Raw genomic sequence first — 18,962 nt, 5'->3', positions numbered from 1 at the left:
TGGAGAGACATGAAAATAGCTGTGCAGCGACGCTCCCCATTCTACTTGACAGAGCTTAAGAGGATCTGCAGAAAATAATGGGAGAAACTCCCCAAATACAGGCGTGCCAAGCTTGTAGCCTCATACCCAGGAGACTCAAGGCAGTAATCGCTGCCAAAGGCGCTTCAACAAAGTACTGAGTAAAGAGTCTGAATATTTATGTAAATGTCTTTTTTTTTTTTTTTATTATTATACATTTGCAAAAAATTATAAAAACCTGTTTTTGCTTTGTCATTATGGGGTATTGTGTGTAGATTGATGAGGGAAAAAAACAATTTCATCCATTTTCGAATAAGGCTGTAACGTAACAAAATATAGAAAAAGTCAAGGGGTCTGAATACTTTCCGAATGCACTGTATAGAGTGTGCAACTCTCTTTATTTATTTTTGTAGCTTACAGTTTATTAGTCGTTAGTCAGCACCTCTACACAAAATAATTGTCTCTGGGTGTGCTCCAGCTCCAGCTTTTTATTAAAATATTAGATTTAGTATATAGCCTAGAATAAACCGCCTCAATATTTGCAGCAATAGGTGATAATTTCTCTCTAGGCGCTGATCCATCGTCAGTATTTAATGTTAAGGTAAGGTTTGAATGGAGAAAGCTGATCCGAGAGCAGCACTGCCTTTCTTTCGGTCCTATCAGTATAGACGCATGCTCTAACGACGCACTTATTGAAAGTTTTCCCTACGTGGTGTTTTGGGAAACGCAGGTGAGTTCTTCTGCCGTTATAGAAACAATGCATCTCTAAAACACTCGTAAGCTTAAGTTCCATCGCTAGCGGGAAACCGGGCCCTGGCTATTACTTCGTAGACATAGCTATTTGCATTTATGCTGCTTTACGTTAAGCACATACCAGTTCCTGTAGGTGACTCTCAAAGTACTGAATAAGTTGGCTGAGTGAGTCCCACCAGACCCCCCTCCAGTTTTTTACTTGTTGATGGCTACTTCCCACTAAGGGGACCTACGCTAAAAAAAATTTAACATATTATTTTGGTCCTGTCCAGACCGGACATCTTTTTTTGGTGTGGTCCGAACTGGCCTTGATTTCAATATCCACAGACGGGACTCTCTAAAAACACGCCACTTCGATACTTTTCGTAGCAGGATAGGAGAGCATTTTCGCTAACCCTAACCCTAACCCTTTTCCTAACCTAATTCTCCTAACCTGCTACGTTAATTCTCCTAACCTACTGCGTAAGTTCTCCTAACCTGATACGAAAAAGTCGTAGCTGTATTGAACTGCCATGTTTTTAGGCAATCTCGTCGATGGACGTTGATTATTTGTCAAAATCTGAACCAATCATAGACGTTTATGTTTGGTTCAGATTTGCTCGGATCCAGACTGGCCTTGATTTGGCCCAAACATAGATGTCTATAATTGGTTCAGATTTGGTCTGGTCCAGACTGACCTTGATTTGGTCCAAACTTCAGTGGTAATGACTTGGGACACACAAAGGGGACAGCTCTGGTGCATCTCCGTTGTTCCCCAGGACAATGGTGTTCGGTGTTCTACTGTGACATCGTGCAGTGGAGGAGTTGGATGTTCCAGTGGGAGGAGGACATCAACAAGCACATAGAGATGGACCGGCGCCCTGTTAACCAGCTGGAGTTTGCATTTCTCTGTGACAGGCGCATGCCCACAATCCGCCACCATGCCATCAAGCAGTGTGTCCCTGGGCAGTACCGTACGGATAGTGTGCATATCACAGATAAGGGCAACGACCTCTTCCTTGAGAGTCTGAGAGCTGGTCTCTCCTCCATTCTGGCAAGATGCATGCAGTAGTACACACCACACCTACTGCCACTTGCCTGCCACTCCACGAACCTAAAGGCTGGTGTTAGAACTGAGCTTCAGCAAAAAAAGATGTTAGCATTGTCAGAAATGCTATGAAAAGATAGCACATTGTTGGTTCTTAATGGACAGACATTAGCACGTGAGAGCGATACATTTAAATGTAATCAAAACTGTTGCCCCTACAAAAGTATTCAGTTCGAAAGGTGGAAAGTCTAATGATCCCTTTATGGATGCTGTATTGTCGTTCCTATCCGACACCTAGATATTGAGCTAGGTCGGGGCAACAAATTAATCCTAATGCTAACGACCCTGTTAAAAATCCGGTATGAGGTTCTCGGTAACGGCCGGACGGCTCATGACGAGAAGCGGGGAGTGTGCTGTGTTTCATCGACATTGGTGTCATATTGGCTTTGATCTGATGGTAGGGAGATTTAACATTGAGCTTCAATCAATCCCTACTATAGTCACGCTGACCGACTCAGTATTCAAAGATAAGCATAATGGTAGAATATAGATATCATCATCATTTTAACTTCAATATTCCACACCCGTCCCTGTCCTATATTAACCATCATCCTCTGCTGTAAGAGAAAAAATGGTGACTAATGTTCTGTAATACAACACTTATTACAACTATAAACTGGGCATCTAAGTGACTGCTGGACCTGTATAATCAGTACAGAGAAAGAGACAGAGAGAGCGAGAGAGAGAGAGCGCGAGAGAGAAAGTGTGAAAGAGAGAGACAGAGAGAGTGTCTGAAAGAGAGAGAGAGAGTGTCTGAAAGTGAGATAGTCTGCCTGTCTAGCGGAGTGGACTAACAGAGTGCTGCGAGGCTCCGAGCAGAGCCCTCCACATGCCCAGCCAGCCCACCCCCCTCCATTCCCCTCTCTCCCTTCCATCACCATGACAATAATTAAGCCTGTCTATACCCTTACATCGGCTAAATGTCTCTCTTCCCATTGTTTTTCCAATTAATTTAGAGCATAAGAGCAGAGTACTGGTGGTAGACAGCAGAAAAGGGCCTGGGGGGGAGGGAGAGACGAGACATGCTGGGGGGAGAATGGGGACGTGGGGTAATGCAGGACATGTGGTCAGGAGGGACATAGAAAGGGAGAGAAGAGATGTGGGGGGGGATTGGGGAGAGAGAGGGAATGTTGGGGGAGCAGAGGGAGAGAGAGTGGTCAAGGTGGAGAGGGGGAAGGAGAAGGGGGACGTATTTTGGGAGGAGATGGAGAGGTAACATGTGGGACTGGGGAAGGGAGGTTTTAGGGAAGTCCGAGCCAAAGAGAGGGTAGAGTTATAATAAAGGACAGTGGTGGGGAAGGAGATGATATGGTATGAAGAAGAGAGGTGAGGAGAGGAGAGGCAGTCAGGGGTGATACAGTAGTTGAAAGGGGGGGTTCGCTTTCAATTATTAATTCCAATATCTCACAATGGGGATTTGCTAGGATCACCTACTCTCGGTAGAACCTGTCAAAAGCGTCTATTGGAGACAGACAGGTAGAGTGGTGAATGAGGTGAGCCCCTCACCTCCACAAAAGGAGCCACTCTCCCGCTCTCTGGTTATTCTCGCTTCTCTTCCACACGAAGAGCATTAAGGCATCAGCATGCTACAGTTTGGCTACGGACTTCGGCTACCGACTTCGGCTTGCCTCGAGAAAAAATGTTCTGTGCACAAACAACCAAAAAAAACCTTGCCAAAGACCAAAACAAACCAAAACGTCACAAAATGTTGTCATAATATATACACAAACTAGCTTTTACTTTCTAGCTCTCCTCCGATCGACTGGATCCCTGTTTTCCTGCTTAACTGCTCACAAGTGAACCGTGAAGGATATCGCTGGCGAGCGTAGGTATTTAGACCCTGTTGAGAGTAGGGCTGTGACCATACCAATATCGCAATATTTTTTACATGCCAGAAATGAATACACGAAGCAGACCAAAATCTTTGATCCATTACAAACCTGCTGTATATAAAATATTGTGTGCTATAGCTTGGAAAATAAATACATGTGACTCTGGATTACATTAGGGAGGTTTTCGTAAAGAAGTTAAATCCACTTTGTGTTTTGTTTCCTTATCACGATACTAATGAGTTTCGCAATACTGGTATCATCCCAGCCCTAGTCGTGAGGTTGAGTACTAACCGGAAGGTTTTGTTTTGTGTAGAAATTCCTTTTCTACTTATCAGTCTCCATTGGTAGCTAGCTTCACGGCTAGCTATTGAGACTTGGTTAGCCCACGCTGCAATGCTTAGGATAACTTGGCTAGCTCGCTGAGAGGCAAGCTAACCTCACTAGCATACCCTACACAGTAGCATTGCTGGCTCCCTTCTCTTGTCTAGTATAACCTATGCTCCTTCGGTCATGGCAGCACACTAGGCTAACTCTGAAGGCTAACTCTGCCCCCACGTGGTTTCCTTCAGTCAGCACTTAGCTAGCCATGGCACACCTTCACGAGGTAGATGATAGCTAGTTAACACCCCACTAGCCTTGCGGCTATAGTGTACTACTGTGCCCATTATTGCTAGCTGTTAGCTGCAAGGCTTCTAACTAGCTAGATTATTACGCCGTTTACACATTGCTTTAGCCCCCTAGCAAGCTTTGTTCCTCACAATGGCCACTGCTATCCCATCCGAGCCTAGCACTCGAATCCCCACGTTCTTGCGCTTCCATGATTGCGGAGAAAGATTCCCATCCTCTATACATCAATTACTTGGGTAAGGAACATGCCCAAGAGGCACTCGACGACCCTGAGGTCTGTGCGCACTGCAGACTGCTGACGAGCGCAGGTCTGAAGAGGAGGCTTAAACAAGCTTCTATCTCGATTGTCCCTCTCGCATTCGAGCCAACAGCGACAGCTGAGGCTCAGCTCCCCCCAACCGAGCCCAGTTGAGGCGAGGCCATGGATAGCCTCAACTCTTTCCCTTCACTGTCTGACTGGCTGACGATCCCATTCTCCCGCCCTCTCAGGCCCCGCAGGTCTGACGAACCCAAGAGCAATGAAGCTGCCCCTCCATTGGAGTTTAGGCTCCTTCATGTCTGCAAGCAGATTGTGGCCAGACTCTGCATCAAGTGGCCATCTCCTGTAGGGGCTCAGGGCCTGTTAAGGGACCTATATGACAGGAAGAGACTCCTGTCTCATACAGCCTCGATAAATAACTGCTCCCACAGTCCCAGCTTGCCTCAGGGAAGCTAAGAGCTAGTGGGATAAACCCCTCACTAGCAAGATATTTGCTAGAGGTACCCCAAGCCTGGACATGCACAATGTGGAGGAATCTGGGTTAGGCAACCCTCCCACGGTAGAGCCATCACTGGCTGACCACCTCATCCCCTCGCGCCGTGTCACTAACGACACCAGTGCCTCACACCCTAAGAAGACAGAGCACTTTACTGCCTCAGTTTTTCAGAAGACACCTTTGCCTCTGCCCAAGCAATATCAGGCTGAGTTACTGGAGGATGTGGGGAAGCAACTGGACTCAGACACCCTAGACCCAGATGCTTGGGAGGAGATCTGTATGATTACAGACCTAAAGCTCTGTTCCTCCCGTAGTGCCATTCAAGGCTGTGGTCGTACCATGAGCCTAACAGTGGTGGGAGAAAGGGCGCTTTGGCTGAGCTTATCCAGCTTAACAGACAAGTTAACATTCTTTCTGAATTTAAAAGTAATCCAAGAAGTAATCATCTAGTTTTTGAAAAGTATTTGTAATCTGATTACAATGTTCTTGCTGGTAATGTAACTGATTACATGGGCAGTTTTTTAAAATCAGATTACATGTAATTGATTACATGTAATCAGTTACTTCCCAACCCTGATACCCATTATGCGATAGTTCACTCATAACATCAGAGAACCGGGGTTATGCAAGTAAGTGTGTAGGTGGACAATGAATGGGGAGGGAGGGAGGGAGTGGAAGCCAGGGTGGAGTTTGAGGGAGAGGGAGAGGGGGAGTGAGATGAGGAGGAAAAAAAGAGGAGAAGAGGAGTGGACTCAGGGTGTCTATAGCTAGGTGTGAGAAGGACAGGACTGAGATAGATGGCAGGGAGAGGCGTACCTGTACCTTGATCATCTCTGTATCTGCTTGTATGCATTAATCATTATGACGGAGCGCATTCTGACAGGGAGGAATCTGACGGTGTGTTTCTGTGTGTGTGTGTGTCCGTGTCTATGCTCGCATATGTGTGTTTGCATGCATGTGTGTGTGGTGCACCCAGAGGTACCCAGTGAAAGAGGTACCTAGCGTCTTAGTTCCACCTGATTTAAGATTTACATCAAAGCTGCACCCCGGGGAGCTTGGGCTGCCCTGGCTTAGCAGGGTCAAGGTATGCAGCGAGACAAAAAAGACAAATATGCCCTCTCGTCCACTTCCCTCTCTTCCACTTCCCTTCTTCCACTTCTCCACTGTTTGATTCCTATTAGCTCCTCTTAGACTACATCCTGCATGCCGAGCCCGAAGAAAGAGGGAAAGAGGGGGCTGCCGCCATATGGAAACCATTTCCTCTCACATGGCCTCTCCTCTCCAACCAGTCAGCGTCGCTCTCATAGACATCCCAAATGGCACCCTATTCCCTATTTAGTGCACTACTATGGGCCCTGGTCAAAAGTAGTGCACTAAATAGGCAATAGGGTGCCATTTGGGACACAAACATCGCATGTTGACATGGGGCGGTCTGTGGATTCTGGACTGTTGTACTCTTTCTGGTAAGAGTATATACTTTTCCTATATAAATATAAATAAGACACCAAAAAGCCAACTTTTTAGGCAACTTAATGAGGCAAAAGTGGTAGAAAAGCTAAAAATAGAAACTAGATACTTTAGTCTAGTGCCACAGTGCAACACCCTTACCACTCAGTCAACACATCGCTAAGAAGGTGGGTGCTGTAAATTGAATGACCGTCCCAAATGGCACCCTATTCCCTTAGTGTTGCACAGTATACCAAAACATTTGCACTTTTTCAATACTAGAACATGAAAAACAGTTTGGTACTACAATTTTTGTTACTTCCGGTACTTCTGTCAAATGTGTCTCACGGATCAAGTCTGTATCAGCATGCTCCACTGGGTGTCTGGGATGAATCATGTTAGCTTCTCATTTATGCTGCACAGAATAATGCGACACAGCATGTGGAAATGTTGAACCTGTTCATTACTGTTCGCAAAACAATGTCCATACAGGCTAGAACACTTTACAATGCAAGAAGATACCGGTAGCTTCCAGCTTTGAAGGCTAACTTTCCTTGCTAGCTTACATGAAAAGATGGTGCTACAGTGAATAGCAGCCATTTTACGGGCTCCTGAGCTATCCTTTCTTTGGGGTATTTTACCCCCTTTTTCTCCCCAATTTCATGGTATCCAATTGGTAGTTACAGTCTTGTCCCATCGCTGCAACTCCCGTACGGACACGGGAGAGGCGTAGGTCGAGAGTCGTGCGTCCTCCGAAACACAACCCAACCGAGCCGCACTGCTTCTTGACACAGTGCCCGCTTAACCCGGAAGCCAGCCGCACCAATGTGTCGGAGGAAACACCGTACACCTGCGCCTGGCCCGCCACAGGACTCGCTAGTGCGCGATGGGACAAGAACATCCCTGCCGGCCAAACCCTCCCCTACCCTGGACGACGCTGGGCCATATGTGCACCGCACCATGGGTCTCCCAGTCGCGGCCGGCTGCGACAGAGCCTGGACTCGAACCAGGATCTCTAGTGGCACAGCTAGCACTGCGATACAGTGGCTCCTGAGCTATCCTGAGCTATTTTGTGTGATCTTAACTTTTTTTCTGTACATAATGTCTCCTCTCCTCATTATTTCCTATGACCGAAAACAGCTTCTGGACAGCGATTACTAACCTCGATTTGGATGAAGATTTCTACTTCAACAAGTCAGCGGTTCTGGACGTTCTGCTTACTCCGAACCAGGCCCTAATCCCTCGGAATCGAAAGAGGAAGCGGTGGCCTCCTAACGAGATTATGTCGGCGAACAAATAGACCGCCATTGCCCTCTGTTCTGTTGGCGAATGTGCAGCCACTGGAGAAAAAACTGGATGAACTCCGTTCGAGACTATCCTGTCAACGGGACCTGAAAAACGGTAATATTTTATGTTTCTCAGAGTCTTGGCTGAACAAGGACATGGATAATACGTATATATCTCGCTGGCTTTTCCATGCATCGTCTAGCCTCGGGTAAGACTAAGGGGAGGGATCTCTAATGTTAAGGAAGTCTCATGTTTTGCTCACCTGAGTTAGAATCCCTCATGATAAGATGCAGACCATAACATTTACCAAGAGCGTTTTCACCTATATTTTTGGTAGCTGTCTATTTACCAGCACAAACCGACGCTGGCACCAAGACCACACTCAACAAGATGTATAGGGCCATAAGCAAACAAGAACATGCACATCCAGAGGTGGCAGTTCTTGTGAAACTGAAATCCGTTTTACCTCATTTTTACCAGCATGTCACCTGTGCAACTAGAGGCTACAAAAAACTCTTGATCACCTTTACTCCACACACAGAAATAAATACAAGGTTCTCCCTCGCCCTCCCTTTGGCAAATCTGACCATAACTCTATCCTCCTGGACGTTCTGCTTATAAGCAAAAACTCAAACAGGAAGTATCAGTGATGCGCTAAACACGGAAGTGGTCCGATGAAGCAGATGCTAAGCTCCAGGACTGTTTCGCTAGCACAGACTGGAATATGTTCCGGGATTCATCCGATAACATTGAGGAGTTTACCACCAGTCACTGGCTTCATTAATAAGTGCATCGACGACATCGGCCCCACAGTGACCGTATGTACATATCCCAACCAGAAGCCATGGATTACAGGCAACATCCACACTTAGCTAAATGCTTGAGCTGTCACTTTCAAGGAGCGGGACACTAATCCGGACGCTTATAAGAAATCCCGCTACGTCCTCTGACGAGCCATCAAACAGGCAAAGTGGCATTACAGGACTAATATCGAGGAGCCAGATGGATTACCAGAATGCATACTCAGAGCATGCGCTAATCAGCTGACAAGTGTCTTCACTGTACATTTTCAACCTCTCCCTGACCCTGTCTGTAATCCCTACATGTTTCAAGCAGGCCACGTCCCAACAGATCCACAGATGACGCAATCTCTATTGCACTCCACACTGCTTTCTCCCACCTGGATAAGAGGAACACCTACAGTACCAGTCAAAAGTTTGGACACACCTACTCATTCAAGGGTTTTTCTTTATTTTTACTATTTTCTACATTGTAGAATAATAGTGAAGACATCAAAACTATGAAAGAACACATATGGAATCATGTAGTAACCAAAAAAGTGTTAAACAAATCAAAATATATTTTATATTTGAGATTCTTCAAATAGCCACCCTTTGCCTTGATGACAGCTTTGCACACTCTTGGCATTCTCTCAACCAGCTTCATGGAATGCATTTCAATTAACAGGTGTGCCTTGTTAAAAGTTAATTTCCTTCTTAATGTGTTTGAGCCAATCAGTTGTGTCGTGACAAGGTAGGGGTGGTATACAGAAGATAGCCCTATTTGGCAAAAGACCAAGTCCATATTATGGCAAGAACAGCTCAAATTGGCAAAGAGAAACGACAGTCCATCATTACTTTAAGACATGAAGGTCAGTCAATACGGAACATTTCAAGAACTTTGAAAGTTTCTTCAAGTGCAGTCGCAAAAACCATCAAGCACTATGATGAAACTGGCTTTCATGAGGACCGCCACAGGAAAGGAAGACCCAGAGTTACCTCTGCTGCAGAATAAAGGTTCATTAGAGTTACCAGCCTCAGAAATTGCAGCCCAAATAAATACTTCACAGAGTTCAAGTAACAGACACATATCAACATCAACTGTTCAGAGGAGACTGCGTGAATCAGGCCTTCATGATTGAATTGCTGCAAAGAAACCACTACTAAAGGACACCAATTAGAAGAAGAGACTTGCCTGAGCCAAGAAACACGAGCAATGGACATTTGACCGGTGGAAATGTGTCCTTTGGTCTGATGAGTCCAAATTTGAGATTTTTGGTTCCAACAGCCGTGTCTTTGTGAGACACAGAGTAGGTGAACGGATGATCGCCGCATGTGTGGTTCCCACCGTGAAGCATGGAGGAGGTGGTGTGACGGTGTGGGGGTGCTTTGCTGGTGACACTGTCAGTGATTTATTTAGAATTCAAGGCACACTTAACCAGCATGGCTACCACAGTATTCTGCAGCGATACGCCATCCCATCTGGTTTATGCTTAGTGGGACTATCATTTGTTTTTCAACAGGACAATAACGCAAAACACACCTCCAGGCTGTGTTAGGGCTATTTGACCAAGAAGGAGAGTGATGGAGATGACCTGGCCTCCACAATCCCCCACTCATCCCAATTGAGATGGTTTGGGATGAGTTGGACTGCAGAGTGAAGTAAAAGCAGCCAACAAGTGCTCAGCATATGTGGGAACTCCTTCAAGACTGTTGGAAAAGCATTCCAGGTGAAGCTGGTTGAGAGAATGCCAAGCGTGTGCAAACCTGTCATCAAGGCAAAGGGTGGCTACTTTGAAGAATCTAAAATATCTCCCTCTGCAACTGAATCCTGGACTTCTTGACGGGCCGCCCGAGGTGGTGAGAGTAGGCAAAAACACATCCACCACGCTGACCCTCAACACGGAGGCCCATCAGGAGTGCGTGCTTAGTCCCCTCCTGTATTCCCTGTTCACCCACGACTGCGTGGCCGCGCACGACTCCAACGCCATTATTAAGTTTGCTGAAGACACGACGGTGGTAGGCCTGATCACCGATGACGATGAAACAGCCTATAGGGACGAGGTCAGTGACCTGGCAGTGTAGTGCCAGGATAACAACCTTTCCCTCAATGTCAGCAAGAGAAAGGAGCTTATTGTGGACTACAGGAAACGAAGGGCCGAACACGCCCCCATCCATATCGACAGGGCTGTAGTGGAGCGGGTCGAGAGCTTCAAGATCCTCACTAAGGAATTCACATGGTCCACACACACCAACACAGTCATGAAGAAGGCACGACAACGCCTCTTCCCCCTCAGGAGGCTGGAAAGATTTGACATGGGCCCTCAGATCCTCAAAAAGTTATACAGTTGCACCATTGAGAGCATCTTGACTGGCTGCATCACTGCCTGGTATGGCAACTGCTTGGCATCCGACTGGAAGGCGCTACAGAGGGTAGTATGTACGGCCCAGTACATCATTGGGGCTGAGCTCCCTGCCATCAAGGATGTCTATACCAGGCGGTGTCAAAGAAAGGCCCTAAAAATGGTCAAAGACTCCAGTCACTCAAATCATAGACTGTTCTCTCTGCTACCACATGGCAAGCGATACCGATGCACCACGTCTGGAACCAACAGGACCCTGAACAGCTTCTACCCCCAAGCAATACGACTGCTAGTTAATCAAATAGCTACCCGGACTATCTGCATTGACCCCCCTTTGAACGAACACTTTTGACTCATCACATACACTGCGGCTACTGCTTATTTCACTGAACAGAAATATAAACGCAACATGCAACAATTTCATGAGTTACAGTTTTTTTTTATTTTTTATTTTTTTACCTTTATTTAACTAGTCAGTTAAGAACAAATTATTATTTACAATGACGGCCTACACCGGCCAAACCCGGACGACGCTGGGCCAGTTGTGCGTTACAGTTACAGTTCATATAAGGAAATCAGTAAATTGAAATAAATTCATTAGATTTTAATTCAGAGCTACTGAAGATTGCACAGTTTTTCTTTGCTATTCCTTCTCACAATGCAAATGTAGAGAGAGTTTTTTCACTGATGCAAAGCCAGTGACAAAGGAAAGGAATCACTTGTCTGTTGAGTCACTGAAGGGGCTTCTGTGTACACAATACAACTTTAAAAACATGTCTTGCAAAGACTTTCATGCCTACTTGATTGGTAATCAAGGACTGTTGGGAAAGATTCGATCTTCGGGAAAGTATACCAGAGAGCATCAGGAGGACTGACATTATTTTTGACTGAAATAGTGGATTTTTTTATGACAACTGTTTTTTTAATTTTATTTTAACCTATGGCCATGAAAAGAAATAGTGTCATGTAAAAGGTGTTAAAAGCTAAACTTTTTATTTTTATTTAGTTATTATTTTATTGTTGAGGGCCAACAGTTGAATGGAAAGGATGTATTACTTTATGTATTAAAGTTCAATAACACAGTTGCATGGTTGTGAACGCATTTGTATTTACCACCCCACTGCGGGTGTCCGTCTGCCTCCCACTGCCACTGTCCTCTTTTTCGAAAACTAAAACATGGTCACCCTAAATAAACCCATCAACGTCGGAACATACTCCTGACTTTTAAATAATAAAACAAGTATGAAATTCAAATGAACAAATTCCCCCTGTCGTTTTACAAGATATAAACCTCAGTAACAGTTAAACATTTAATTTGGGAGGTATTTCATCTGTTACATGTGTCAAGTCTCGAAATCAGACATAAACAAATGCACGTGACATATAATTAGGCACGTCTCTCCATTATTTTGTATGAAATTGCGCATGTCCAAACATATCGCAGTGCGTGTTGGGATAGCACTTCGCTCTGAAGCCTGCAGCCTTGCTGAGTCGGTCGAAGTGGCTATCTGGGGGTCTAATTAGCCCCTAACGCTCGATAATTTTCACTCCCTCAGCTTTGGGACACTTGTGCAAATGGCGGAGGCGTTCGAACGCGCAAATGGAGGGTGGAGGTGATTTGGGATTTCGGCAGAGTGTGAAAAGGGCTCCGATGGGCTTCCCCCCTCTTGCCTCATGAATTACGTCATTACTGGTTAAAGAGACAGCGCGCCCTTTTATAAAATAAGATACTTCTATGCAAATGTTGTTTATCAGTACAATAACATCTATCCCAAATGGAAGGGAAACAGATTGTGATCTGTCCCAAGAAATCAGCCAAAACAAACTAAATAACTCAATGCTTGCACACACTCCTATTGAATATGCGTTCAACTGTATTGTGAATGGATCTAGACTACATCTTGATTTAGCCAGTTTATCATAATTACCATTACGTTATGTAGTTATATTGGTAAAAAACAAAGTCAAATTGATTGTAAAATTAATTAATTCACACATACATGGCTGTCTCTGAAAAATGTTGACGTAAGAACATTCAAATGTAATGATATTGAACTCAAAAGATGCCCAACGATTGAACAGAGCAGTAGCTGAGTTTATCTGTCTGGATCAAGCTCCATTCTGTGACTTTAGTTAATATGCCTTATTTTTTTGCCGTGGTATCGTTTTGGTATCATTATGGTATTGAGTATAATGGTAATCATGATAAGTATCGTGATAATAAACCTGGTATCGGTATCAAAGTCAAAATTCTGGTATCGTGACAACACTATATTCCCTATAGGGCTCTGGTCAAAAGTAGTGGCCTATCTAGGGAATAAGGTGCCATTTGGAATGTATACAGAGAGTCCAGAGGCTAGCTAACTAACATTACAAAGACAAAGTACAGAACCAGGTCACTATAGCTCCCAACACTCCCTACACCCTCCATCCATCCATCCACCAGAAGAAATGTGAAGAGAGAGAGAGAGGTGGGTTGGCTTTTTGTGTTCCCAGACCGGGTGAGAGAGGAGAGGAGCAGAGATCAGTCAGGTGTCAGAGGCCTCTCCTGGCCTGGGTTGACAGCGTTTCCCCTCCCCTGATTCCTCCATCACTCCCTCCCCGCCATCCCTCCCTGCCACCACTCTGAAAGTCTAAACCAGAGGGGAAGAGAGGGGCTCCTGACAGCGGAAATAGCAGAAGCTTTAAAGCTCCAACCCTTTCACTGTGATCAAAGAGGTCATGGCTACACAGAGCCTGAGCCAGCCCAGACACTGAGCAGAGAGAGAGGAGAGTGAGAAGGAGAGACAAGAAGGGAGAGAGACAAGAAGGAAGAGAGACAAGGAGGGAGAGGGAGAGAGACAAGGAGGGAGAGGGAGAGAGACAAGGAGGGAGAGGGAGAGAGACAAGGAGGGAGAGAGAGAGACAAGGAGGGAGAGAGATAAGGAGGGAGAGGGACAAGGAGGGAGAGAGACAAGGAGGGAGAGAGACAAGGAGGGAGAGAGACAAGGAGGGAGAGGGACATGTGAGGGGAAAGCAAAGGGAAACAGTGTGCTATACTATATGGCAACTTATTCAAGGTCCTTTGGGAGCTACTGACAGCAAGAAATCATCATCAGAAGTCAAGCCAGCAATAACATTGTTCTGTGTGGCTGCATGGTTTAAATAAAGTTTGATGAGTAGCAGCAGTAGGTATGAGGAATTGCGCACATTTACAGCAAGAGTAACATTTACAGTAAGAGTAACATTTACAGTAAGAGTAAAAGTAAAACCTCTTGCTGTAGAGGTATTGGTTTATTGGCTTATGTAAGGAAGGGATAATGTGTGGTTTAGACAGTCCAATGATTTCAAAGACAAAGCAATATAATTCTAGTGTACTTGTAACTCTAAGAGGCATCTATAAACCCTAAACCCTCATCCTACCATTAACCTTCATGTTGTGTTTGTCTCCTGCCACCGTAGTGAAGAGACCATCACTCTTTAGAACAGGCTTTTTGGGGGGGATTTTCATTTTTAGTCAAAAAAGATCACCAGGAATTCAGCAAAAAATTTAAATCTGTTCCCAAGTATTTCCAGGAATAAAAAAAGAGAAAAATGTGATTGTGTCTCAATGTAATCAAGGTATGAAATTATTGATATTTTCCAATATCATCTCTTTATGGGCTTAGTTGTGGTCAATTTGCAGTGTACAAATTATTATAATTATGTTCCGGCCCACCGACCATCAGCTCCGACAAAAATTGGGCCACGGCTGAATCTAGTTGCCTACCCCTGCTTTAGAATTTCTCTGGCACCCCTATTGAACTTCCTCATTCCTGGTGAGTTGGACTGTCTCCTCTCCACCCTGCCTGAATAATAACCCTGCCTGTGTGTGCTTGGGTTTAGGGTGGAGGAGGGCAGAAGAGAGGCAGGAGTTGCACCTATGGGGTTGCCAGGCGTGCCGGGGTGTAACTATGCCCCCCTGGCGCTGAGAAGGGGGGCCTGGGAGTTATGTGACCCCTGACATCAAAGGGTTGGGTGGGGTGGGGGTCAGAGGAAGAGTGCAAGGATGTTCTATATATTTCACACGCCACTGTTGTCTACCGCTGGACACAGGAAGCTGTGTGGAGATGAGAGGGAGCGCTCTCTCTCGCTCTCTCTCTCACAAGCAGACACACACACACACATAGTTGTCTTGCCAGGAGGATGCACATGCCAGCAGGCACGTACGATACTCCATGCTATGACAAAGATAACAGGTGTTGTTCAACAGGAGGCAATGAGTGTGACTGGCTCAAGTCATAACAGCCAGGCCCAGGTGTCAGATACACATACGCACACACACACGCACACACGCACACACATAAACACACTCCTGTGAACTCGGCACTCCGACAGTGTGAACCAGTGTCAAGTCAAAAACATGTGAGAGCCATGTCAGTGAGATGAACAAATCATGGGTCATACTCAGTGTTTCACATCTCCCTGGATATACAGTTGAAGTCAGACGTTTACATACACCTTAGCCAAATACATTTAGACTCAGTTTTTCACAATTCCTGACATTTAATCCTAGTATAAATTCCCTGTCTTAGGTCAGTTAGGATCACCACTTTATTTTAAGAATGTGAAATGTCAGAATAATAGTAGAGAGAATGATTTATTTCAGCTTTTATTTCTTTCATCACATTCCCAGTGGATCAGAAGTGTACATACACTCAATTAGTATTTGGAAGCATTGCCTTTAAATTATTTAACTTGGGTCAAATGTTTTGGGTAGCCTTCTACAAGCTTCCCACAATAAGTTGGGTGAATTTTGGCCCATTCCTCCTGACAGAGCTGGTGTAACTGAGTCAGGTTTGTAGGCCTCGTTGCTCGCACACGCTTTTTCAGTTCTGGTCACAAATGTTCTATAGGATTGAGGTCAGGGCTTTGTGATGGCCACTCCAATACCTTGACTTTGTTGCTTGGGGTCATTGTCCATTTGGAAGACCCATTTGCGACCAAGCTTTAACTACCTGACTGATGTCTTGAGATGTTGCTTCAATATATCCACATAATTTTCCTTCCTCATGATGCCATTTATTTTGTGAAGTGCACCAGTCCCTCCTGCAGCAAAGCACCCCCACAGCATGATGCTGCCACCCCTGTGCTTCACGGTTGGGATGGTGTTCTTCGGCTTGCAAGGCCTCCCTTTTTCCTCCAAACATAACAATGGTCATTATGGCCAAACAGTTCTATTTTTGTTTTATCAGACCAGAGAACATTTCTCCAAAAAGTACGATCTTTGTCCCCATGTGCAGTTGCAAACCGTAGTCTAGCTTTTTTATGGCGGTTTTGGAGCAGTGGCTTCTTCCTTGCTGTGCAGCCTTTCAGGTTATATCAATATAGGACTTGTTTACTGTGGATATAGATACTTTTGTACCTGTTTCCTCCAGCATCTTCACAAGGTCCTTTGCTGTTGTTCTGGGATTGATTTGCACTTTTCGCACCAAAGTACGTTCATCTCTAGGAGACAGAACGTGTCTCCTTCCTGAGCGGTATGACGGCTGCGTGGTCTCATGGTGTTTATACTTGCGTACTATTGTTTGTACAGATGAACGTGGTACCTTCAGGCGTTTTGGAAATTGCTCCCAAGGATGAACCAGACTTGTGGATGTCTAAAAATAAATTTCTGAGGTCTTGGCTGATTTCTTTTGATTTTCCCATGATGTCAAGTAAAGAGGCACTGAGTTTGAAGGTAGGCCTTGAAATACATCCACAGGTACACCTCCAATTGACTCAAATTATATCAATTAGCCTATAAGAAGCTTCTAAAGCCATGACATCATTTTCTGGAATTTTCCAAGCTGTTTAAAGGCACAGTCAACTTAGTGTATGTAAACATCTGACCCACTGGAATTGTGATACAGTGAATTAAAAGTGAAATAATCTGTCTGTAAACAATTGTTGGAAAAATTACTTGTGTTATGCACAAAGTAGATGTCCTAACCGACTTGCCAAAACTATAGTTTGTTAACAAGAATTTTGTGGAGTGGTTGAAAAACAAGTTTTAATGACTCCAACCTAAGTGTATGTAAACATCCGACATCAACTGTACACTGAGTGTACAAAACATTAAGAACACGTAATCATTAGGGAGGAGATGCAAAACTGACCTTAGATCAGTGTCTACATACTTACTGTACTGTGTGACCTTGGAAATTACCATGTCAACTGGTAGCAGCACACACTTTTCAGTTGCCTATAAAAGCCCCTATATATTACTGTTCCAAATGATGGCAAAACACTATTACCATGAATGAGTGTTTGTGCCTTTTTAAAGAAACATTTATGTTTCAGCTTGCTGCTCTGTAGGCTTTTCACAGGCTGTTTGGAAAATCATTTCCACACCGTAATTAAACTTAATTTCAGCCATCGAGATAAGGATGTCTACCGAAGTGAATCAACAAAGTGTACACAACATGAAAGTGAAATCATACAAAATGAGCCTGCCTTTTTCCCTGTAACTTCAAGGGGGCTTGGAAGTTCAGGCAACAAACATGAGACCAATGTTATTTTTTCTCACTTGTCCTTTTTATGCTCCTTTTTCATACTTTACGGTTCATTGCGGTTCGCTAAATGTGCTCCACTGTAACCACTCTCCTTCATTTCACTTTTCCAAAAAGTCACACTAGGTTGCTCTCGTTCAAAGGGAGAATCAACAGTAAATACAGGTGGACTTCACCTTTTTCACAGGGTTTGTTTGAGTTCCTCTGGCCCCAGGCTACAGAGAGGAGAATAAGGGACTCCTGGGTGTTGAAAGAGAACAGCTTCAGAAAGAGGAAGTACATCTACCGCCAGCACATCCTCTCAGAGAATGTCTCCATATCCCCAGTGTGTTACACACGCACGTACGCAGCACACACACACACACACACACACACACACACACACACACACACACACACACACACACACACACACACACACACACACACACACACACACACACACACACACACACACACACACACACACACACACACACACACACACACACACACACACACACACACACACAGAGACACACACACACACACACACACACACACAAACAGAGACTGACGCCTGCAGCCAAATAGGGTCAGGTATCCTCTACGCCCCATAGCCTCACTAACCCTACTAGCCTGTAATGAGTTGTGGTGTTGGGGTTGGGGCCAGTCGGGGAGTGTGTGTGTGCATGTGTGTGTGTGTGTGTGTATCCCATCCTAAGTGAGAGAGGTGAGAGGATCCAGAGGTGAACGTAGCCCAAGCTGATAGGGCAGCAGTGTATCAGTGTACTGGTCAGAGAGAGAGCCCCGTGAACCACCTCAATTCACTCTGTCACAGTGGGCCTCAGAAATGAGCCACTGCACAGACGGACTCAAGTGAATCACAAACAAAACACACAGTGACCAGGAAGGAGAGTCACGCTGCTGGAGAGGGCTAATCCTTCAGACAGAAAGCGAGAAAAAGAGAGGACAGGGAGACGGAGAGAAGAGGAAAAAGAAAGAGGATTTTTAATTAAAAATGTGATTTTCCTGTGTTTTATATACAGTGCCTTCAGAAAGTAGTCACACCCCTTGACTTTTCCCACATTGTGTTGTGTTACAGCCTGAATTTAAAATGTATTAAATGTTTTTTTTTTTATGGTCACTGGCCTACACACAATACCCCATAAGGTCAAAGTGGAATTTTTATTTATTTATTAATAAAACAAGCTGAAATGTCTTGAGTCATTAAGTATTCATCCCCTTTGTATGGCAAGCCTAAATAAGTTCAGGAGTAAAAATGTGCTTAACAAGTCACATAATACGTTGCATGGACTGACTCTGTGTGCAATAATAGTGTTTAACATGATTTTTGAATAACTACCTCATCTCTGTACCCCACACATACAATTATCTGTAAGGTCCCTCAGTCGAGCAGTGAATTTCAAACACAGATTCAACCACAAAGACCAGGGAGGTTTTCAATACAGGTGTGTAAAGCGCTTAGAGACTTAACCAGAAAGACTCACAGGTGTAATCGCTTCC

General features: G+C 44.8%; 1 protein-coding gene across 1 annotated transcript in view; it reads right to left on the bottom strand.

The window, feature by feature from the left end:
* Positions 1 to 18,962, bottom strand: part of LOC121550056 (transcriptional activator GLI3) — a 173,733-nt gene that overhangs the window by 40,110 nt on the left and 114,661 nt on the right. The window lies entirely within an intron of this gene.

Source organism: Coregonus clupeaformis, chromosome 34 (assembly GCF_020615455.1).
Source record: "Coregonus clupeaformis isolate EN_2021a chromosome 34, ASM2061545v1, whole genome shotgun sequence".
NCBI classification, from domain to species: Eukaryota; Metazoa; Chordata; class Actinopteri; order Salmoniformes; family Salmonidae; genus Coregonus; species Coregonus clupeaformis.
The sequence above is the reverse complement of the archived record's forward strand: the minus strand, read 5'-3'. Positions and strand labels throughout refer to the sequence as shown.